This window comes from Peromyscus eremicus, chromosome 9 (assembly GCF_949786415.1).
Source record: "Peromyscus eremicus chromosome 9, PerEre_H2_v1, whole genome shotgun sequence".
NCBI classification, from domain to species: domain Eukaryota; kingdom Metazoa; phylum Chordata; class Mammalia; order Rodentia; family Cricetidae; genus Peromyscus; species Peromyscus eremicus.
This window is the reverse complement of record NC_081425.1, coordinates 99749925-99775382: the sequence shown is the minus strand read 5'-3', so window position 1 is coordinate 99775382 and position 25458 is coordinate 99749925.

Sequence of the window (25458 nt, the reverse complement as noted above, 5' to 3'; positions counted from 1 at the left end):
TCTCTCTCTCTCTATTCCTTTCTTTACTTTGCCTTCTTAGACCCCACTCCAGTGTAAGCCTTTATGTTCCTTTAGGCTTTACACATTTTGCTGGTTTAGTTCCCCAAGAGTGCCATAACTAATACACTAACATTTGGCTCTCAGGCTCCCTCTACCTTACTTGCTGTTTCCCCGATCACTTGACTCCTCTCTTGGGAATTTTCTTCTTGTTTTACTGAGAACACTATCATAAGGGATTATTCCTGTTTGCCCTGGACTTTTCCACCTTCCTGTCAGGATGGATGAAGTCTCTGCAACTCTAAAGTCAGCCCACCACAATTTCAATTCCAGCATCGATTTCCTTCCCTTTTCCCAATCCATTACAAAATGCTGTGCACATGTAATGTGTAAACAATCTCAATATAGATACATTTTAGCTACAGTTGTAGTTTTAGTCTAGAGAAATACATTTTGAACATTTACCATGAAAATAAAAACAGAGCAAACATTTGTCCATTGAAGAGATCCAGAAATAAACATGGGAAACTCAATGTTGCTGGCCTCTTCCCCACTAACAGGAACTCAGTTTAAGGTAATATCCTTTGTCTGCTGTGCCCCAGATCTACCCCACCGACAAGAATTTAGTTTTAATAACTCATGTCTCTTAAGTTTCCGTCTTGTGCTTTCTAGTACATGTACTCAATTTTCCTAGTGGAGGCATTCAATGAGTTGTTAAATTGACACAGGGTATGGAAACCTCTTCTGCCAAAGCATTGTTAAAACATTGTTTAAAAAAAACAGTTGAAGCTGCTGTTATGATTAGTGAGACATTCTTTAAGTTTATAATGTAAGCAAGTCTTCTGTTTTCCCTGTAAATAATAGCAAACACACTCTGGACACAGCTATTGATTTCCATTATAGAAACTCTTGTACTCTCTCTTTTGCTTCCTTAGCTGCCTTGCAGGACTGTCTGTGAAGTAGTCAGGCAGAACACACTCATGCATCTACCAGCCATGCTGAAAACTCCATGGATTTCCCAAGACACTGTGCCAAGGATGGCATACTTGTTGCCTGGCTCCTGAAGGCTCTCCCAATGAGATCTCTCTGAAATATCCCAGAAAAGACATTTTGCCATCATCAGTCTGAATGAATATTTCCACAGTGGACACAGGATGAGCACTTAATTTGGAGTACAGACTTCTAGGTGACTAGTAGCAAAGCCATAATTGGTCCCAATTTAATGCATAGGATTCATTTAAAAATGATTGGCTGAGATTGGCCCATCTTCCTCTTCAAGGGCTACAGAAGCAGATTGTGTCACTCAGTGAGTCAGCAGAAGGCACTGTGCTCTGTGGCATCGCTTGTGTTGGAATATTAAGCTCCATCTGGGCTCATCTCAAGTGGTCCTTTCTTGCTTACTTTATTATTGTACAATGAACTGCTACTATGTTGCAGCAGAAACTGCAGAGAGCTATGTTTGATGGGACAGTTGATAGTAGAAGCTTGGCAGCTGGTCAAGCCTTGCCTCGCTGAGTGGATCCTACAGATTTTTTAAACCCAACTTCATGGATAGTTTGCACACTATCAGGTGTCTTCGCACACGAACAAGTAACTATCATCTCAGACAGTAGCACTGCACTCCCAGGAGGTGGAGGGATTAGAACTCACAGCTCTTGGGTAGTCCACTGAGTGCTGTGTGTGGCTACTGAGTGGTGGCAATGTTCAGCAGCCGAGTACATGGCAGTTGAGGAACCACTGAAGTTCAGGAGCAGTCACAGCAGAAAGAAGGGGAGGAGAAGTACAATCAAAGTTAACAGGAGAGAGCAGAGAGCCGACTAAATAGGAAGAAAGGCTTCACGGCATCAGAGATGAGAACCTGCACACTGGTCACCAGCCATGCAGTCTTCAGGGCTAAGTGTCTCAGGATCCAGGAGGATAGGTGCAACACTGGCAGCCGTCAGGGCCAGGATCCACATACCCAAGGACAGTACATGGACTATGACACTGGATGAGCTGCCTACAGCTCTTTCCACCTGTCTGCTTTCCCATGTCTGCAGTCAGACTCTGTTGGAAGACAGCTACTCCAGTCCAGCATTTGAAGAGCTCCTGGCCTACCTACATTTTCTACATAGAGGAAAGGGCTTCAGATGATGATGAGTGACGAAAGCTATGTGAGTATCTAAATCATTAACTCCATGAGTTTTCACTATGACCCCATGAATCCATTGCCCCTTTGATTGGAAAGTTTCATTCTATCATTCTCGTCAATATCAAAACATGAGATACTGTGCTCCATCCTACACCCTCCATCCAAAGAATGTTGTTTTTCATCTAAAGTTGCCACCCCATTATCTAATTCTTCATTTAGGAAGTCTTAAAAGAAAATGTCTCTGTATTGTTACAATACCTCTCTTGAATACTCGCTAAGGATTGTGTATTCACCGTGGGCTAAGGAGATGTCCTGGCATTTAAGGGCAGTTGCTGCTTTGCAAAGGGCCAGAGTTCAGTTACCACAGCACATGGCAACACACGTTCAACTCAAAAAAAGTCTGCAACTCCAGCTTCAGAGCACTAACATACATGTACTGACTTTGTGGGCAAATGAACTCCTTTGCTTACACACACACAAAAAAAAATAATAATCACTTTAAAATAAAATAAAACCATTCCCATCCAGCCAGGGAAGTAAGTAGGTGAATGTCATCTTCCCTTCTCACCTCCAAATCCATTCCCCAGGCCTCATCCCAAGCTCTTTAGCAGATCACGGGCTGTGGTCTTCCCTTCCTCTTCCCCTCATGTCTAGAAGATGACATAGATATTCTCTAACAGACTTCCTCATATCCTTTTTTTTTGTCTCAGCCTCAAACTCCTACAGGTACTTCCTGGGAAACAGACACGCCACCAGCCAGAGAAGCTTCAATCTACCTCCTCTCCTCCAAATTCAATCCCTCAGTCTCATTTCTAGCTGTGTATCAAACCGCTTGCTGTGGCTTCTCATCTCCTATGCCTCATTTCCCAGGGGACTAGGCAGATCTTGGGGGTACACTCAGTTTACTTCCTTCTGTTGGCCCCACCAACAGTCTCCTAGCCCCACCCATTATCATTTCTTAGTGTCAGCTCTCAAAATCTAAAAGCAAATTCTACACAGAACCCATAGTGGCCACATGTGTCAGGATATCAGAATTTCTTATTGGGCAATACACAGCCACCACACCTCCCTAGGAACCAGAGAAGGCAGAAGAAACCAAGGAACAAAGTATCCACTCAACAAAGAACCAGCTAGCAGCACCTAGAATTACAGTCTTATCAATTCCATATGCCTATATGCCAGTGTAAAAACATAATCAATAACAGCCAGAAAAGTACTTCTCCACTAGAACCTACAATAGGTCCTGAGAAATACAATATGGCTGAAGCACAAAACAAGGATTTGAAAAGAGCTTTTATAAATTTGTTGAAGGTTGATAAATAGATTGAATAAATTCATTAAGGAAAACACACACACGCACACGCACACACACGCACACGCACACACACACACACACACAAAAAAAAAGAGTAGTAAGAAATAAATGAAAATCTTTGGAGACCTGAAAGCAGAAATTAATAAAAAAAAATCCAAAGGGAAATTTATAAGGGAAAAAATTTAGGAACTCAAATGGGAAGCTCAGAACAAATCTTACCAATAGATTTGTAGTTTTTGTTTGTTTGTTTTCTTTTTAAATTTTGTTTTATGGAGCAGTTACAAGGGCAGATGATGGAAGCAAGGGGATGGGGAAATGAGTGGGATTGAGATGCACAGTGTTAATTCTGCAAAGAATCAATAAAAAGTAAAAAAAAAAAAAGAAAGAAATTGAAGAGAGAATCTCAGGCATTAATGACAAGATATAAAAAATGGATACCCCAGTCAGAGAAAGTATTACAACTTAAAAAAATTCCTGGAACAAAATCTCCAGGAAATCTGGGATATTATGGAAAGACAAAATCTATAAATGGCAGGAATGGAGGAAGAAGAAGAAGAAATCCTGGTCAAAGCGTGGAAAATATTTTTCAAGCAAATCATAAAAAAATTCCCTTAGCCAAAAGAAGAAATACTATCAAGGTACAAGAAGTATATTGAAAACCCAAAAGACAGGACTAGGAAAGAAATTTCTATCAATACACAATAATAATAACAATAATAATAACCTAAATTATAGAACAAAAAATGAATTATAAAAATTGCAAAGGAAAAGGTCAAAGTAACATATAAAGGCAGAACTATTAGAGAAACACATGATTTTTCAATGGAGAGTCTAAAAGCCAGAGGGCTTGGAAAGATGTTTGACAAACTCTAAGAGACCACAAATGTCAGACCAGACTATGCTCAACAAAACTTTCAATAATAACAGATGGAAAAACTAAGTCATCCCATGATAAAACCAAATTTAAGCAGCATCTGTCTACATAACCTGTGCAGAAGGTGCCACAAGGAAATTTTCAACCTGAAGAGGTTAACCACACCCAAGAAAATGCAAGAATAAACAATATTATAATCAGAAAACAAAAGGGGATCACACCACACAACAACAAAATAAAGGGAATCAAAACAACTGCCCATTGATGGTAACTCTCAACATCAATGATCTCAATTCTCCAATAAAAAAACACAGACTAACAAAATGAATGTGAAAACAGGAACTATCCTTCTGCTGTATACAAAAAACAAAAACAAAACAAAACAATAACCCCACACATTATAACATAAGAGATAGATATTACCTCAGGCTAAAAAGATGGAAAAATATTCCAAGCAAATGTACCTAAGACAAAAGTTGGTGTTGCCATTTTGATATATGATAAAATAAACTTCAAACCAAAACCCATCAGAAGAGATGGGGAAAGGTATTACATACTCATCAAAGGAAAAATCTACCAAAAGAACATTGCAATTCTTAACATCTATGTACCAGAAATAGATCACTCAAGTTCATAAAAGAAACTCTACTAGAGCTTAAATCACATATTGATCCTCACATCAAGCTACTAGATGACTTCAATACCCTACTTTCACAAAGAGACAGGTCTTCCAGACAAAAACTAAACAGAGAAATAACTGATAGCATAAACCAAATGGACTTAACATATATTTACAGAACAGCCTACTCAAGCACAGAAGAATATACCTTCTTCTCAGTACCTCACTGAATTTTCTCTAAATTGACAACATACTCAATACAAAACAAGTCTCAATAGATATGAAAAAAATCGAAATACCCTGCATCCTATGTGACCACCATGAATTAAAACTGAATATCTTTGGGGGCCCACAGAGACGTCATAGTGTAGCCTTATTCCATTTTGACTCAAGATCAGAGATTATGAGCTTGTTTTGCCCTGCAAGGCTACATAATAGGATGTTTTGGCCTAAGGCATAGCTATCAGATGTCTTTTACTTCAAGGCCTAATTACAGGATGTTTTGCCATAAGGCATGGCTTCTAGATTTCTGAGAATTAAGGAAGTGTTTACACTTCTCTGTACTTTGTACCTTGAGCCATGGTGTCCTTAAGAGTGAGAGATCTTTGCCTCTCCCCTTGCTGGTGTATAAAAAGGAATAAACTTGGGATGACTGTAGTATTGACCCAGAGCTCTTCTGATGCTATTCTGTGTATCTGTCTTTTTCTTTTACATCTATGTCTCTACTTTTTGTAGCCAGAAGTTTTCCTGGTCCTACCTGGCTCACAGCCTCTCAGACCCAAATAAACACACAGGCACTTATATTATTTAAAATGTTTGGCCTAATGGCTCAGGCTTCTTGCTATTTAGATCTTACACTTAAATTAACCCATAATTTTTATTTATGTTTAGCCATGTGGCTTGGTACCTTTTCCCAGTTCTGCCTTCACATCTTGCTTCTCATGGCGGTGGCAGCTGGCAGCATCTCCTGACTCAGCCTTCTTCCACCCAGAATTCTCTTCTCTGCTTGTCCTGCCTATACTTCCTGCATGGCTACTGGACAATCAGCATTTCATTTATCAACCAATCAGAGCAATACATTCACAGCATACAGAACATATCCACAGCAATTTTTCATATCTATTATTTCTCAGTCCATATACCCCTATACTCCAAAAGTCAGGCTGGATTCAGCAGTTACAAAAAAAAAAAGCTTACAAAGTCATGGAAAATGGAAAACTCAACTACTGATTGAAAAATCAAGTCAAGACAGAAACAGAAAGAAATTAAAAACTTTTTAAGATTGAATGACAATAAAAATACTACATAGCCAAACTTATGGGATGCATCAGATGGGGTTCTAAGAGAGAATTCATAGCACTAAATGAATATATAGACATTGGAGAGAGTACATATTAGTAGCTGATCAGCATACCTGAAAGACCTAGAACTGAAAGAAGAATTAACAGCACTCAAGAGGATTAGATGGCTAGAAATAATCAAATTCAAGCCTGAAATCAATAAAATAGAAACAGTCAACCAAAATAAATGCAAAGAATCAAAAAACAAAAAATTGGTTGAGAAAAATAAATTTGACAAGCCCTTAGCCAATTTAACTCAAAGGCAGACAGAGATTATTCAAATTAACAAAATTAGAGATAAAAAGGAGTCATAAAAATAAACATTGAGGAAATGCAGATAATCATAAGAGCATGCTTTAAAACCCTATACTCCTCCAAATTGGTAAATCTAAAAGAATTAGGTTATTTTCTAATATACCACCTACCAAAGTTAAATCAATATAAGATAAGCAATTTAAATAGACCTATAACACATGATTTAATAGACACAGTAATTAAAAGTCTGCCCACCAAAGGAAACCTAGAGGTAGATGGTTTTAGTGCAGAATTATACCAGATTATACTATACTCAAATTATTATACACATACCACACACACACACACACTAATCAGTAGCCTTCCTATATACAAATGACCACTGAGAAAGAAATCAGGGAATATAAAATTTCTTTGAATAACTCTAACCAAGCAAATGAAAGACTTGTATGATAAAACCCTTAAGATATTGAAGCAATTGAAGAACATATCAGAGGATAGAAGAATCTCCTATACTCTTGTACTGGTAGGATTAATATAGTAAAATTGGCCATCTTACCAAAAGAAATCTACAGGTTCAATTCAATTCCCTTCAAAATTCCAACACAATTCTTCATAGATCTTGAAAGGATAATCTTCAGCTTCAGATGGCAAAACAAAAAAACCCCGAGTAACTAAAAAAAAAAAAAAAAAAAAAAAAAAAAAAAAAAAAACCTGAGTAATAAAAGAACTGTAGGAGGTATTGATTCTTGATCTCAAATTGTACTATAAAGCAAAAGTAATAAAGCCAGCATGGTACTGGTACAAACACAAACATGTCAATCAATAGAATAAAATTGAAGACCCAAAATTTTAGTGCACACACCTAAGGACACCTGGTTATTAATAAATATGAATTTGCACACACTGCAAATGGTTTTGAATAACTAGATAGATGCATGTAGAAGAATCCAAATATATTCAGAGTTATCATCCTGCATAAAATTCAACTCCCAATGGATCTAAAACCTCAACATAAAACCAGATACTCTGAACCATATAGAAGAGAAAGTGACAACTACCCTCAAACTCGTTGGCACAGGAAAGAACTTTCTGAACAGAACACCATTATCACAGGCACTAAAATAAAACAAAAATTAATATATGGGACCTCATAAAACTGAGAAGTTTGTACATGGCAAAGTACACCATCAGTTGAACAAAGTGGCAGCCTACAGAATTGGAAAATACTTTTTTTTTTACCAACTACACATCATGTAGATGGCTAAATGTCCAAAATATATGAAGAATTCAAAAAATAGATATCAAGAAAACAAATAATCCAATTAAAAAATGGGTTACAGATTGAAACAGAATTTTTATTAGAGGAGATTCAAATGGCAGAGAAATGCTTTAAAAAATGATCAACAGCCATCAGGGAAATGCAAATCAAAACTACTTTGAGATTTCAGTTTTCTCTGTTAGAATAGTTAAGAAAAATAGAATAAGTAACAGCTCATTCTGGCAGGAATGTGGAGTAAGTTACTGGTAGGAGTGCAAACTTGTACAACAATTGTGTAAACCAATGTGACAGTTCTTCATCAAGAAGGAAATTGCCCTTCCTTAAGATCCTGCTGTACTACTCTTGGGCATATATCCAATGGATGTTTCATCCAATCAAAAAGACTTTTGCTTAATAATTTTCATTATTACTTTATTCATAAGCAGGTAGCACATATGCTCCTGTAGTCATGCCCAGAATTATGCAGTGAACTGTCCATAGGCTTTGTCAAAACTGGTCAGGGTCTCCAGGGCCTTGCCATAAGGAGATCTTATTCCTGTTCTTCTCAGGCCTTGTCTCCAAGAGAAGTCACATGGCTCCCTATATCACCTCCTGGAAAGATCTATCCTGAAAATTGTACATGAAGATTATAAATTCCCAAACCTTGTTTTACTGTTGTTTCCAAAGCTTATTTTGCACTATTCTTTTGCATATATTGCCACTAGCCTTGGATTATGTACTCATTTACTCTGTACCTTCCTAGACTATAGGGCCCATTAAGATAAGATATTTAGTTTGTGGATATGTGGCTGGATTACTAATGTCTAGAGCAGTGTCTAGCAGATAGTGTTCAATTAACATGTATTTGTTGGGTGGTAGATGAGATAAATCATGTACTTGGTGTCATTTAAATTCTCAGTCACAAACTCTCAGTCACTTAAACTGTAAATTCGGTGATTTTATAGCTAGGGATGGCTTTCACACTTATTTACAGCATTCAAGAATCCCAAGGCCATGGTAACAAGGCATCAAGACCTTTAAGGACATATTTTTATACATATAATCCATCACAAAGATGGAGAAAATAGATTAATGTTTGAAAAATCAATGTTTCCCCCAGAGGCTCTCTCTGCTCAGTGTTTTGAGCTGGCAATAATACGTCCCTGGTCCATTCAAGAGAGATTTTTTTCCCCCAAGGTATCCAATCTCTTGGCAGACCAGTTATCATTTTGTTTGAACAAAATCCCAGGACTCTGGATGCTTGATTCTGTTTCTCAGATCTGCTAATGACTGACAGTGTGATGTTAGCTGTGTGGTTCAGACCCTCCGCTGACTTAGGATTTCTCACCTGTAAAGCCAATTTAATTATCTTGGCACTACTTTCTAAAGATGCTACTTGGTACTGTTAATGATAACAATCACTAAAGAATTATTTCAATATATATTGACTGTTAATTAAGTGACACTATGTGCAAAGTTCTGCCAGGTCTGTAAAGAGCAAAGTAATAGATTCAAGTGAGTAAGAAAGCAAGTGATTTGTCAGCATTCATTTTCTGCCTAAGGAGTTCCAGTTAGAAAGAATGCAAGAAAGCAATCAAACTATGCTCCTAAAAGAAAACACATAAACAAAAAACATCGCCCTCTATGTGACTACAGTTTCCTGTTGTCTTTGCTCTGTGTCTAAACGTCACTCTCTCAGCTGTGACATGTTGGGAGGAGAAGCTCAAAGCATTTGGGTCTCAGAAGATCTCAATTCTGATCCACACTACACTTTAGAGATACAGTAATTGACAGCAAGAGAAATGGGAGTTTTCAGAATCCTCTGACAGGTGTCTGATCTCCTAATCCCATGTGTTGTGCTTGCTGGGACACCATTCTGCATGGTGTCCCAGAACTCCATTTCAGAAGTCTTGAATGGTTCCCTCTCTCAAGGAGGATGCCAGTACCTTGAAGCTAGTAGTTTCCATGTTGACTTTGTTCTCAGGACAAAATTGTCCTAGAAAATTCCTATATTCTCATAAAAGTTACATTTTTTAAGCCTGCTACCACATTGTATATAAAACTTCATCTAGGTTCTTTATAGCCATTTTAATTTTTCCTCACCCTAACTATGGATTTCACTTATTTTACAATTATAATGTTTAATAAAGGACTATCAAGAATCCTAAAATTACACAGTTATCAATCAGTAGAGTTCAGATTTGAAACTAAATTTTATCTAGTTTCCAAATTCTTTTTTTATTTTTTTTCTTACCATGTAGCCCAGGTTGGGTTCGAACAGTTTTTTAAGGAGTTAAAATATTTAATTAAATAAAACAATGTTTTATCAATACTATGGGAAAGAATGTTATGGAAAAACATATAAAAATCATTTTCAAGTGTTCACTATATAATATATTATAATATAATATAATATATAATGAAAGAAAGAGAATACTAAGTTAAATGTAATACAGTCTCAACTAGAAGTAAATACCACTAATAATAAATGCCTCTTAGTGTTACTCAGTTTTGACTCTTGCCTCAGCATCCTGAGTGTTGGGATTAGAGGCAAGCTCTACCACACCTCAAATTGCTTTCTTACCCTTGCACAGTGTAAGAAGAAAAATGTGTCTAAATAGAAAAGCATTGCCATTGCCTACAGGAGACGTCAGAAGTTTTCCTTCATGGGGTTCCAGGGGATTATTATTTAAAAGTGTGGTTTATCATTTCATTTTTCTGAGACGGGGTCTTGTTATATCTCAGGTTATCCTCATGCTTACTATGTAGTGCAAGCTGGTCTTGAACTTGTGCTCTGCCTGTCCCAGCATCTGGAGTACTGGGATTACAGGTATGTGACAACAAGCCCAGCTGTTATTTTCATATTTATTATAGTACTTCTGACTTTATGCAGGAGCCTGGACTTTAAAGTCTTGTCTTGAACTGACTTGACTTTTGCTAGTCTCCTTATTTAATTAATAAGTTAAATAAAATTCTTAGTATATTCAATATATATATATATATATATATATATATATATATATATATACATATATCTATATCTGAGAATCGTTTTTCTTTTTAGAAAATCATCCTTTATAATCTCATAAAAATCATTAGTATTCTTCCTTTACTGCATCTGGAACCATATTGCTTCCTGACTCGAGGTGACGTGAGAACTAAAGCTTTCTGGGTCCCAGTAGAGACTCCCGGAAGTCCTCTGTGCCTGTTACTCTCCACTCGCCCCATGGTTGGTGCTGTTACTCCTTCTGCTTAAGAACATGGAAGTTACTTCCTCTCAGTCACGTCAGTGTGTGTCATAACAGAGAACATCAATACAATTTACTTGTCTTTCATGGTACAAGTTGATGGGGGAATGAAGTTGAAAATGTGATGAAGCAGTCTCCTCATAGAACTGACAGCAACATTCTCTGCTGTGTGCTTAGCTGTGGCATTAAAAACAAAGCACATTGAGTCTGCATATAAACTTGCTTTCACGCTTCCTACCTACCTCTCAGTCTCTTGGTTCCCTTCTAAACTGAATGGTTTGGCAAATGACAGCTGTGGAGCAGCAAATTTTAAAATCTCAAGGTTGAAAGAAAATGTAGGGCTCCTTTCTCTAATAACAATGGCCCAAACCAGAATAGTAACATGGAACATAATGGTGAGAACTCAATCATTCTTTTTGAGTTTCAAGTAACTTAACAAATGTCTCATGTAGAATTCCCAAGACAGAACACCTGTTGTCATGATGTGATTAACAGCCCCATTCTTTCACCGAAAAGTGCCACATTCATATGAATTCTGAGATTACTCAGCTCCTCTAATCTGATTTTATCTTCACGGTCTCATAATTATGGTGATGACACCAACATAAAAGTAGCTCACTGACTGTGTGCAACTAGGAAGTAGGGGAGATGAGGTTATACCTTAGCCATCTGACTGTGCCACAGACTTCTTTGTGGTTTTCTATTGTATGCTCTTTGCATATGCCAACAGTTCAGCCTGGTGTTCTTCTACTGACATTGAACCTATCACCATACTAGGAGCCTGTTCCATCTTTGGATAACGCTATGAGGAGGTTTCTTGTTTAATATGTTGAAATTTATTCTCAGAAACCTGAAATACTACTCAAAAAACAAAAACAAAAAACTAAACTAAAGGGAACTAAAGTATAAAGGTCATTTCGTTCCAAAGACACCAAGAAGTTTCCATCTTGTCTCCAGTGATCCTGAGGATGATAATTAAGATGTGCACTCTTTCAGAGAGATAGACCCTTTTTGGTGGTAGAACTTCTAAAGCCAATGTCCTCAAAAGTTCTGGTGGCCAGCTGTTTGGCACGTTGTCTACTCTTACCTACAGACACCGTCTAGCAGCAGGTACCATGTCCTGTTTCTATTTGAGCAGCAGGCAGAAGTGCTTTTGTCTTTAAGATGAAGCACCTGAACTGTGGAAGCTTGATCCACTCTTCAGATAGCTACTATGGCACTATGTGCTTGAAGATACTTTTCTGGGGACAAGTGCAGACAAAGACCAGGACACTGAGCTTCCGTTAATAGAAGACCAACAGTCAAAGACATGAGGAAAATTGTGGAACTCGTTAGTTCATTATATTTTCTTTAATATCAGAAATATTTGTAGTGTTTTGTGATGAAATGCAGGAAATAGAGTGAGAAAGTATATGTCTTGCTCAAAGCATTTTCCTCTTTGCCCACAGGCTTTGTGGTCAGGCTAACCATTGCTAGAATACTCCAAAATTCTCCTCGTGTCTAATACATACTAGATGTAATAGTTTTTCTTTACTTTAAAAGTGGGAGATTTTGATCACCAACTTTAGAACCCTGTTTAATCACTTTAGAATTGGGCAAATCACAGAAGCCTCAAACCTGGCCTTTCTCTTGGTCTGTGGCTGCATTTGACATCTTTCCTCCAGGCTGTCATGTTAATTTCCACTGGGTTCCCCTTCATATCCTAGAAAACGTACTAATAATTACTTTTAAACAGGGAGTTTTGTAATTTAAATACCAAAGCTTCTTATTTGGTTATAGAAACATTTCAATTAAGTTTGTTGCAAAAGAAAATCAAAACAAAACAATAAGAAGTTCAGAAAGAATTCACCTTTGCAACATGTCTGAGATGTGTGGAGCTGATGACAACAGCCTGTTCCATTCATGGCCAACTGCCAGCATCTAAACAGATGGACCAGGCACCAGCAGCACTGCCCCACATTGCTCCAATAGCACCATTCTGGCCAAGTACATTCTACTTTCAAGGAAGCAGAGCCACAGCACTTTCCTGAACTCACCCACTCCCTGGAATAAAGAATGTTGATAATGTTGACTATAATCAAATTGGCAAGGTCATCAGTGAGGAAGGCTCTCGGGTAAAATGATTAGAGGCAACACTCACAAGGAAATATGCATTACAAGTTAGAGGACAATGACCAAATTCATTGTTTGATGTCAGAAGAAATTTAATTTCCTGATACTTTCATCCTGAATTTGAACATGTTTTAATAGAGCAAAATTGAATAAAACTGCTACTGTGACAGAATCAAATTGACTCTAGAACTTAAGGGGAAATTTACCATTTACATTGTTTTAAAAGTTAATACTGTGGTGCTGATCTCTCTACTTTCTGGAACTGATTATTTTCCTGATTGCAGGTATACTTGATTCTGAAGAATGGAGATCCTATTCAAAAGACAGTAATTCCATGAATCCAGGTTATTCCTAAAGAAGTCAGCATTGCCTTTTAAATTCTCGGAGGCCTTATGATTGCAGAGGACTTTACAATGCCTGTCATTTATAGCCTGGAGATGCATGCTCTCTATTAGAAGCAGCTGGTAGAAGAATCTGGTTTGAATGGAATGAGTGTTCTAAGCAGGTGTTTACCAGGTCCAGAGCAGTAAATTGTGCTGCAATTATGGATGTCAAGAATAAATTTAAAAGCCAATGTGTGACCCATACTGGCAAAAACACACTGATCTAAACAAAAGCCCATAGCAAATTGATCTTACAATGTTCAAATAAATAAACCCAGCAGTACTTGGCTGCACAATTGATGTCTGTTTTAACCTCTGAGCATGCTCACAACCACCTCTGAGCTAGCAGATGTTGAAAGAGATGTTATTAAGGAAAAAGGTCCAGATGGGCCCAGGAAAAAGATCTGCTCTATTATAATCACACAAAGGAGAGCTGGAAGGTTCTATGAATAACAGACAAAAATAATGAGCAATAAATGAGATGGTGTGATTGATGCCTCACAAGAAACAACCAAGAAGCTCTGATAAAGGCTGGGCGGTGGTGGCGCACGCCTTTAATCCCAGCACTCGGGAGGCGGAGCCAGGCGGATCTCTGTGAGTTCGAGGCCAGCCTGGGCTACCAAGTGAGTCCCAGGAAAGGCACAAAGCTACACAGAGAAACCCTGTCTCGAAAAACCAAAAAAAAAAAAAAAAAAAAAAAAGAAGCTCTGATAAAATATGGTTATATGAAAAGAAATACTTGAGTCTTGTCCTGAGCACTGAGTCAGATCGCCAGCTGCAGCCTCCTTTCCCCCATGCCCACATCTCCTGTGGTTCCCACAGACCACCCCCTACTAATCTCCCTCTCCCTACTCATCTGTATATCCTAGGCCCCAATTCCAGCAGGCACCTCCTGCTCATCCACAGCCACTGCAGCCAGAAAACCAGGTGTACTGCCTGCAGACAGTCTCCTTCTCTTACTTCACTAAACACAATCCCTTAGTGTCGTCCCCAGCATTGCAACAGATCACCAGCAACCATTTCCCTTCTTCCCTGTCCACATCTCCTGTGGATCTCATAGACAGACCCCTCCTAACATCTCTGGCCCCACCCACCACTGTTTCCCAGGCTCCAAAGCAGCACTCATTACCTGCTACACACCATCTGAGCAGTACAGTAAAAGAGGCAATACACAGCAATCACACTCTCTGATAATCCAGAGAAGAAACAAAAACAAAGGAACACAAAACATCCACCCACCCAACAAACAAACAAACAAAAAACAGTACCTAGATCTATCAAACCCAGATGCCTAAATGCCAGCATAAGAACACAATGGGCAATATATTTCCAATAGAGCTCAGCTAGGTATCCTACCACAACAGGCCTTGAAGTAGGAAAAAAAAACATATTTGAAGCACAAAAAAACACTTTAATTGTAACGATATCAATAAGATAAAAGTCCTTAAAGAGGAAATGAATAAAGCTATTAAAGAAATCCAGGAAAAAAACAAAGGAGCAATTGAAAAAAATGAATAAATTCCTTGAAAAAAGCCAAGAAAACACAAATAGTTAAAGGAAACTAATAAAACTGTTCAAGATCTGAAAATGGAAATAGAAGTATTAAAGAAAAACAAATTTAGGGAATTCAGGAAATGAAAACTTTAGGAATTTGAACAGTAATACGGAAGCAAGCTTTACCAATAGAGTACAAGAGATGGAAGATGGAATCTCAGGCATTGAAAATATGGTAGAAGAAATGGACACATTGGTCAAAGAAAATATTAAATCTAAAATGTTCCTGACAGAAAACATCCAAGAAATCTGGGACACTATGAAAAGACCAAACCTAAGAGTAGTAAGTAAAAGTAAAGGAAGGAGAAGAATCCCAGGTCAAAGGCAGAGAAAATATTATCAACAAAAATCATAGAAGAAAATTTTCATAACCAAAAAAAAAGAGAGAGAGAGAGAGAGAGATGCCTATAAAGGTACAAGAAGCATACAGAACACCAATAGGTTGGACCAGAAAAGAAAATGCCCTCTCCACATAATAAACAAATCACTAAATATACAGAACAAAGAAAGAATATTAAAAAGCTCCAAAGGAAAAGGACCAAGTAACATATAAAGGCAGACCTATTAGATGAAGCCTACTTGATCATGGTGGATAATTGTTTTGATGTGTTCTTGGAGTCTGTTTGCCTGTATTTTATTGAGTATTTTTGCATCAATGTTCATGAGGGAAACCGGTCTGTAGTTCTCCTTTTATTTGGCTTGAGAATCAGGATAATGGTAGCCTCATAGAAGGAGTTTGGTAATGTTCCTTCTGCTTCTATTGTGTGGAACAATTTAAAGAGAATTGGTATTAACACTTCTTTGAAGATCTGGTAGAATTCTGCGCTGAAACCATCTGGTCCTGGGCTTTTTTTGTTTGGGAGACTTTTAATGACTGATTCTATTTCCTTAGGGGTTATTGGACTATTTAAATAGTTTATCTGGTCTTGATTTAACTTAGGTGTGTGGTACCTATCCAGAAAATTATACATTTCTTTTAGATTTTTCAGTTTTATGAAGTAGAGGTTTTAAAATTATGACCTGATGATTCTCTGGATTTCCTGTGTTAGTTGTTATGTCTCCCTTTTCATTTCTGATTTTGTTAATTTGGATGCTCTCTCTCTCTCTGCCTTTTGGTTAGTTCGGATAAGGGCTTGTCTATATTGTTGATTTTCTCAAAGAACCAACTCTTTGTTTCGTTAATTTTTTGTATTGTTCTCTTTGTTTCTATTTTAGAGATTTCAGCTCTCAATTTGATTATTTCCTGGCATCTATTCCTCCTGGGTGACCTTGCTTCTTTTTCTAGAGCTTTCAGGTGTGCTGTTAAGTCACTAATGTGAGATTTCTCCAATTTCTTTATGTGGGCACTTAGTGCTATGAGTTTCCCTTTTAGCACTGCTTTCATAGTGCCTTATAAGTTTGGGTATGTGGTGTCTTCATTTTCATTGATCTCTAGGAAGTCTTTAATTTCTTTCTTTATTTCTTCCTTAACCCATTGGTGATTCAGTTGAGCATTATTCAGTTTCCATGAGATTATAGGCTTTCTGTAGTTTTTGTTGTTATTGAAATCTAACTTTAAACCATGGCAGTCTGATAGAACACGAGAGGTTATGCCAATTGTTTTCTATCTGTTGAGGTTTACTTTGTGGCCAAGTATGTGGTCGATTTTAGAGAAGGTTCCATGGGGTGCTGAGAAGAAGGTATATTCTTTTTTGTTAGAATGGAATGTTCTGTAGATATCGATTAAGTCCATTTGAGTCACAACATCATTAAGTCCTTTATTTCTCTGTTAAGTTTTGATTTGGCAGATCTGTCCAGTGGTGAGAATGGGGTGTTGAAGTCTCCCACTATTAATGTGTGGGGTTTTATATGTGATTTAAGCTTTAGTAATGTTTCTTTTATATATGTGGGTGCCCTTGTGTTTGGGGCATAAATGTTCACAATTGAAACATCATCTTGGTGGATCTTTCCTGTGATTAGTATGTAATGCCCTTCTTGATCTCTTTTGATTGATTTTAGTTTGAAGTCTATTTTGCTGGATATTAGGATGGCTACATCAGCTTGCTTCTTAAGGCCATTTGATTGGAAAGACTTTTCCCAGCCTTTTATTCTTAGGTAGTGTCTATCTTTGAGTTTGAGGTGTTTTCTTGTATGCAGCAGAAAGATGGGTCCTGCTTTCGTATCCATTCTGTAAGCCTGTGTCTTTTTATAGGTAAATTAAGTCCATTGATATTAAGGGATATTAATGACCAGTGATTGTTCATTCCTGTTATCTTTTGGTAGTAGTGTGTGTGTACTTCTCTTCTTTGGGGTTTACTGCTGTGATGTTATCTATTACCTGTGTTTTTGTGGGTGTATCTGACTTCCTTAGGTTGGAATTTTCCTTCTAGTACTTTCTGTAGGGCTAGGTTTGTGGATATGTAGTGTTTAAATCTGGTTTTGTCTTGAAATGTTTTATTCATTCCATCTATGATGATTGAAAGTTTTGCTGGGTATATTATTCTAGGCTGGCATCCATGGTCTTTTAGCATCTACATATCATCTGTCCAGGTTCTTCTGGCTTTCAAAGTCTCCATTGAGAAATTTGGTGTTATTCTGATGGGTTTGCCTTTATAAGTCACTTGGCCTTTTTCCTTTGCTGCTCTTAATACTCTTTCTTTATTCTGTACATTTAGTTGTTTAATTATTATGTGGCAAGGGGACTTTTTTGGGGGTCTAATCTATTTGGTGTTCTATAGGCTTCTTGTATCTTCATAGGCATTTTGTACTTTAAGTTGGGAAAGTTTTCTTCTACGATCTTATTGAATATATTTTCTGTGCCTTTGAGTTGGTATTCTTCTCCTTCCTTTATCCCTATTATTCTTAGGTTTGTTCTTTTCATGGTGTCCTAGATTTCTTGAACATTTTGGTTATGTCTTTTTTGGCATTGGTATTTTCTTTGACTGATGAATCAATTTCCTCTATTGTATCCTCTACACCAGAGATCCTCTTTTCCATCTCTTGTACTCTGTTGGTTATGCTCGCATCTGTGTTTCCTGTTCGTTTACTTAGATTTTCTATTTCCAGCATTCCCTCTGTTTGTGTCTTCTTCATTGTTTCTATTTCCCTTTTCAGGTCTTGAACTGTTTCCCTCACCTATTTCATTGCTTTTTCATGGTTTTCTTTAAGGGATTTATTGTTTTCTTCCACTTTTTTATTTGTCTTTTGCTCTAGTTCTTTATAGATTTCTTCCCATTTTTGTTTGACTTTTTCTCATTTTCTTTATTGATTTCCTCCACTTTTTTATCTTTTCTTCAATTTCATTTTTCATTTTTTTTCTTGAAAGGCCTGTAGCATCTTCATGATGCTATTCTTAAGGTTGCTTTCTTGCTTCTTCCACCTTGTGATGTTCAGGTCTTGGAGGAGGGCTAGGTTCTGGTGAAGCTGTATTGTTCTTTATGTTGTTGTATGTACTTCTGCCTTGATGTCTGCCCATCTCCTTGTCTAATAGGTATAAGAGGTGCCCGTTTCTGAGCAAGTTGCTGTTGGTCCACTCTGTGTTTGTTGTGTCTGTGTCTCAGCAGGCCCTTCTGGGTCTAATCTTAGCTCTTGGTCTGATTGGAACAGGGAGCTTTTGTGTCTCAGTGAGCTGTTCGTGGGTCAACCCAAGCTAGTTGATACTGTGACTCATGAATTCATTCTTGGTCTTATCAGGGATCTTAGTCCAGTCAGAGCTGACAGATTTGGTGTTTCAGGAAGCCTCTCTTGGTCCAATGAGAGGTGGTGGATTCTACTTCTCAGAAAGCCATTCTTGGTCTAATCAGGGCTGGCAAATTCACTGTCTCCTGAGTTTACTCTTTGTCCAATGAGAGCTCTCTCTTTCTCTGGTCCACATGGGAGCTCTCTGGGCTGGACAGGAGCTCTCTGAAATGGATGGGAGCTCTCTGGTCCAGATGGGAACTCTCTGGGCCAGATGGGAGCTCTCTGGGCCAGATGAGAGCTTTCTGGGCTGGATGGGAGCTAGGGGTTGGTCTCCAAGTCTCAGGAAGTAGCGGGGGTCTCGGGTGAATGTGTGTGGGAGCAGAACGTGTAGATTGCAGGGTCTGCTGGGGGCTCTTGGAGAACTGGAACCTTCCTGTGGGTGCCCTGCCCGCTGGCCTGCAACTGGGGCCAAGTTGGTCAGGTTTTTCCTGGGAATGGCTGGGGCCCAGGGATGAGACCTAGGGGCAGGCCTCTCTGAGTATGACCCCAGTCACTCACCTCTGGGCCAGATCCAGACCTATTAGAATTACACCTAATTTCTCACTGGAGACAAAAACCAGAAGAGCCTCGACAGATATGCTGCTGATCTTAAGAAAACACGGATGCCAACCCACAGTACTAGACCCAGCCAAATTATCAATCATCATAGATGAAGAAAGCAAGATATTACATCATAACACCAAATTTAAATAATATGTATCTGCAAATACAATGCTAAAGGTTATAGAAGGAAAACTCCAAAGTAAGGGGGTTTGCTACAACCATGAAAACATTGGAAATAAATAATCTCACACCATCAAAATCAAGTGAAGGGAAACACACACACACACACACACACACACACACACATTCACCCCACACTCACACACACCATGACTACAACCACCACCACTACCACCACTAAAAACAAAATAACAGGAATCAACAATCATTGGGCATTGATATCTTTCAATATTAATGGTCTTATTTCTCCAAAGAAGGAAAGAGACTAACAGAATGGATGAAAAAACATGATCCATTCTTCTGCTGCATACAAGAAAGAGACCTCAATATTAAGGATAGACATTCCCTCAGTATAAAGGGTTGCAAAATGATATACCATGAAAATGGAACTAAATAACAAAATGACCATTTTAAAATTTAACAAAATAGACTTCAAATCAAAGCTTATCAAAAGAGATGTGAAAAGACAATAATTACTCATCAAATTAAAAACCCACCAATATTACATATAATTTATTAATATCTATGCCTCAAACACATGGGTACTCATGTATAAAAGAAATGCTACTACTGCTGAAACCACATTGACACTTGCACACCAATAGTGGGAGATTTCAATACCTCACTCTCATCAAAAGACAGGTCATCCAGACAGAAATGAACCAGAGAAATGCTGGAGTTAACAGAAGATATAAACCAACTGACTTAACAGATATTTACAGAACATTTCACCCAAAAACAAAAAGAATATACCTTCTTCTCAGCACCCCATGGAATTTTCTCCATCATTGAACACATATTCTGAAACAAAACAAGTCTCAACATATAGAAGAAAATTGAAATAACTCCCAGTATCCTATCAGACCACCATGGATTAAAGCTGGATATCAAGAAAAACAGAAGCAACAGAAATATTTACAAACTCATAGAATCTGAACCACACTCTACTGAATGAAAAATTGGTCAAGACAGAAATATAGACTTTCAAGAATTCAATGAAAATTAATACACAGTATATATAAACATATGGGACACTATGAAAGTAATGGTAAGATGAATGTTCATAGAACTAAGTACCTACTTTTAAAAAATTGGAGTGATCTCATACTTGTAACTTATGAAATCTGCAGAATAAAAAGAAGTAAGCACACACAAGATGAGTAAGATATATTCAGAGAGCAAGATGTAATCAAACAGCAAGATATAATCAGATTCAGATTCAATAATAAAATTGAAACACAGAGAACTATACAAAAAATCAATGAGACAAAGGGTTGACTCTGAGAAAATCAACAAGATAGACAAACTCTCATCCAAACCAACTTAAACACACAGAGAATATTCTAATTAACAATATCAGAGAAGAAAAGGGGGACATTACAAGAGACACCAAGGAAATCCAAAGATTCATAAGGGCACATATTAAAAATGTGTACTCCACTAAATTAGAAAATCTAAAAGAAATTGATAATTTTCTTAATAGGTACCAGTTAGCTAAGGTAAATCAAGGTCATATAAACAATTTAAATAGAACTATATCCCTTAGTGAAATAGAAGCAGTCATTATCTCCCAACAACAACAACAAAAGCCTAGGGCCAGATGTTATTTGGAAAGAATTCTAACAGACTTTCTAAGAAGAGTTAATACTAATACTCCTCAAAATATTCCACAAAATAGAAACCAAAGGAACATTTCCCAATTCATTTAACATGGCCATAGTTACTCCAATTATCAAACCACATAATGATTCCACAATAAAGAGAATTACATTTTTCCTTATGAACATAGATGAAAAAATACTCAATAAATTACTTGCAGACTGAATCCAAACACATCAAAGAGATCATCCACCATGATAACATAGGCTTCATCTCAGACATGCATATATGGTTCCATATACAAAAAAAACAGTAAATATAACACACCATATAAATAAACTGAAAGAAAAAAACACATGATTATCTCATTAGATGAAAAAAAGGCCATTGAGAAAAGCCAACACCCTTTTATGATTAAAGTTCTGGAGATCTTAGGAATACAAGTCATACCCAAACATAATATATGTAATTTATAAGAAGCTTATAGCCAACATCAACTTAAATGGAGAGAAACTCAAAGCAATTCCACTAAATCAGGAATAAGACAAAGTAGTCCACTCTCTTCATACTTATTCAACACAGTAGATCAGGGAAATACAAATTGGAAAGAAAGAATTCAAAGAACCCTTTTCTGCAAATGGTATGTATTATACATAAATGGCCCTAAAAACTCTACCATCAAAATCCTGAGTGATAAACACTTTTAGTGAAGTGGCTAGATACAAGATTAACTCCAAAAAAACAAATAAACAAAACAAAACAAACAAATAGAAACAAAAACTTGAGCCCTGCTATATACTAATAAAAAACAGACTGAGAAAGAAATAGGGGAAACAGAGCCTCTCACAATAGCTTCAAAAAGCAAATCTGCTTAGGTAACCAAAAACCAGAGACTAAATAGCCCACAGACCTTGAGTAAAACCCAACAAGAATCTTCTTAAAAAATCAGTAAAATGATTCCTAATGATATTCTGCTATCCTCCACAAGCTGTGGCACTTATAGGCACATATAGGCCCACACATGTAAACAAATAAATATTTAAATGTTCTTTGTTTTTCATTTTTGTTTTTATTTTGTTTTTAAGACAGGGTCTTTCTATGTAGCCCTGGCACCAGAAATTCACTACATAGACCAGTCTCGCCTCAAACTCACAGATTGGCCTGCCTCTGCATCTGGTGTACGAGGATAAAAGGCATGTGCCTCCATGCCCAGTTACACTTAAACATTTCAAAAAGATTTCCCAGGAGTAAACAGGAAAAAAACTATGTGCTTTCTTTTAATTTTTTGGCCTCTGCTGTCCCCACAAATCAGCATCTGTAAGTAACATGGTCATTACTATTTCAACTATAATAGAACACATCACACTTTAAAGTAGACAGAATAATAAAATGAATCTGCTGTGTCACTAAGTAGCCGTTATCAACTCATGGCCAAATTCACTTCATCTTTATCCCCAGCCACTGTCAACATCCTCTATTTTTGAAATCATACATCAGACATCATATAATTTCCTCCATCAAATTTGTTAGATATTCCTAAAATATTAGAGCTCTCTTGTTAATACAGCTGCATTATCATGACAACGTCTACAAATTCAATAATAACTTAGCATCCCAATGGTAAAGACAGTTCAGATTTTCAGTTGTCTCATAAATGTCAGGGATGCTCTAGTCTCTGTTTACATTTTGCTTGAGCTTGGATCTAAATAATATGCACATGGTTAGTAAACCTGGTAGATCACTATTAGCATTCTCTCAACCCCACTCCCTGGGGATTTCTTTGAGGATATATGGGCCTTGCATTGCTTAACATAGTCTTCTCTGTCTTCTCTAACTTGGCAGCTGTAATTAGAGTCTTGACCAAATGCACGACTCCATATTGGGTCATATGCAAAGTTGTATTAAGATATCTTTTCATTTAATATCACTTATGTTGTTTTCTGCAGGTTTTCTCAGCATTTTCCCCTGTAATTTTAATTATAATATCCATGGTTCCTAGTTTGGTATTTGTGTTCTTTAAAATGGGCCTTAGGCCTGGAGTGATGATACCTCACTAGGTAATAACACTTGCTGGTTTTGCTGAGGACCCAAATTTGATTCCTAAACCCACATAAATAGTTCACAACTGTCTGAAACTCCAGTTCCATGAGATCCAACAAACATTTATGCTCTGTGGGGCCTTGCATGCATGTAGTGCATATGCATAGATTCAGAAACATACACATATGCATAAAATAAAAGTTAAAATATTATAAATGAAAATAAAAATAATTCTATAGAACTTGCTATGCCATCTCAACCCACAGAATTTTTTTTTTCGAGACAGGGTTTCTCTGTGTAGCTTTGTGCCTTTCCTGGAACTCACTCTGTAGCCCAGGTTGGCCTCGAACTCACAGAGATCCGCCTGCCTCTGCCTCCCGAGTGCTGGGATTAAAGGCATGCGCCACCACTGCCTGGCTCAACCCACAGTTTTAAGATGCTAGGTGTTAACAGCCATTTCTCCCTTCAATCATACTCTATTCTTTGTGAACACACACACACACACACACACACACACACACACACACACACACACACATTCATACACACTGAAATACATTCTCTCATAAACTCATATTTCATAGTTACAAAATTTTAATCTGTGTCTTCCTAACTATTTAAATAATCTAAAAAGACATTCTCTGAAAGGTTCCTTAAGAAACTTTTGTGTTCTTTGAAATATTCCTTTGAAAAAAAAATGTTCATTTTGATAACAATGAATACTGATTTAATGCTGAAAAGAAGTACAGCTAAATGAGATACTCTTGATTTTTGTGTTACATACATATATATGATTTTTCTATTATGAATTTTCCCTAGAAATTAAATATTTCTATTTTAAAAGTTTGATGATATGAGTTCTTTTCTCTTCATGTGACTTGTATTTTTGTGTTTCTTAAGGGATATTTTTAAGATATATTGGCATATTTCACTAAGCTCAATCTAGGTTGTGATCATTCTCAAGAACTTTGAATTGCTTAAGCTTTGATTATTTATATGCATTTCCTCTAATTATTCTACTTTAGCAACTGTTATTACACATATGTTGGACCATTGAAAAATTCCTGCATTTGTTGTTTTTCTTTCTAATTTTACATGTGATGCCCCCTTCTTATTTTACTTAATATTGTTCCCATTCATGTGCTATTTATTCCAAAGGATTATATATTCTACAATTCCCTCTAATGCTTTTCCTTTACTTTATTTATAGATTTCTTAAATATTTTTCATTTATTATAAATTTATAAAGGAATTATAGATGAATATTGCCTGATAGCAATTTATGTTATTACCTTTCTCCCAGGTGGGAGGCAGGGTTTGAGACAGTGTCTTGCTGTGCAGTCAAAGATGAGCTCACACTCTTTGTCCTCCTCAATCACTTCTTAATTACTGGAGTCATTTGTGTTACCCCCACACTGGCTATGCTGTTCTCTCATATCTTCTGTTATTCCCTAATTCTATTTTAGATAATTTCAAATAGTGTGCCTAATTATATATGGTAGTGTCTATAGCTTTACTATGAGGTTCCTTCCTCATATTTTTTGTAAAATCATTTTATGGAATCAAACTAGTTTTCTATGTGTAATTTTGAGTTAATTTAATTTTTCCGAATGAGAGTACTTCTTAGTGCTCATCTTTTCTTGCTTTGGTAGAAGAGTACGTGGTATAGTCTCATGCTTGCAGACACTTCAGAGGCTATTCCTTTCTCAATCCTGCTGGGTCTTTTCTTTCTTGTCCTGCATTGTTCAGGACAGATTCCAGACTTAGCAACCTTTCCATAGACCAGAGGTTTGTGTGGGAATGTTTCCATGACCTGTTGGCTGAGACTTCACAGGAAGTGGGGACAATGATTTAGCTCTATCGTTCCTCACAGAAATGTCTTGTCTTTCAGCTTTATTAGCACATTCATATTGCCCCTGAGCTTGATCGTGCGAACCTACCTTCTGTTTGCCTCCTATTCTTAAATCTTTCAGACATCTCTCCTTCTAACTTATGACATAATTATACCTGTTTAGCCATTAGAACTTTGTCTTCAACCATTTATATTAAAACATATATTTAGATGTCCTCTCCTCAGACTTTGTTGAGTTCATTTTTTTTGTGGGTTTGCTCACTACTTTCCTGGGGTTTCAAGTGACATCAATGAACATACTCTCTGTTCTTTAGATATGAGCTCCAGAATTCCTTTACCTGAGAAATGTGGTGCATATGCCCTTATGTTGGTCTCTTAATAAGGTCTTTAGTATGGTAGGTCATGAAATATTTTGTACATATTCAAACAAAAAAT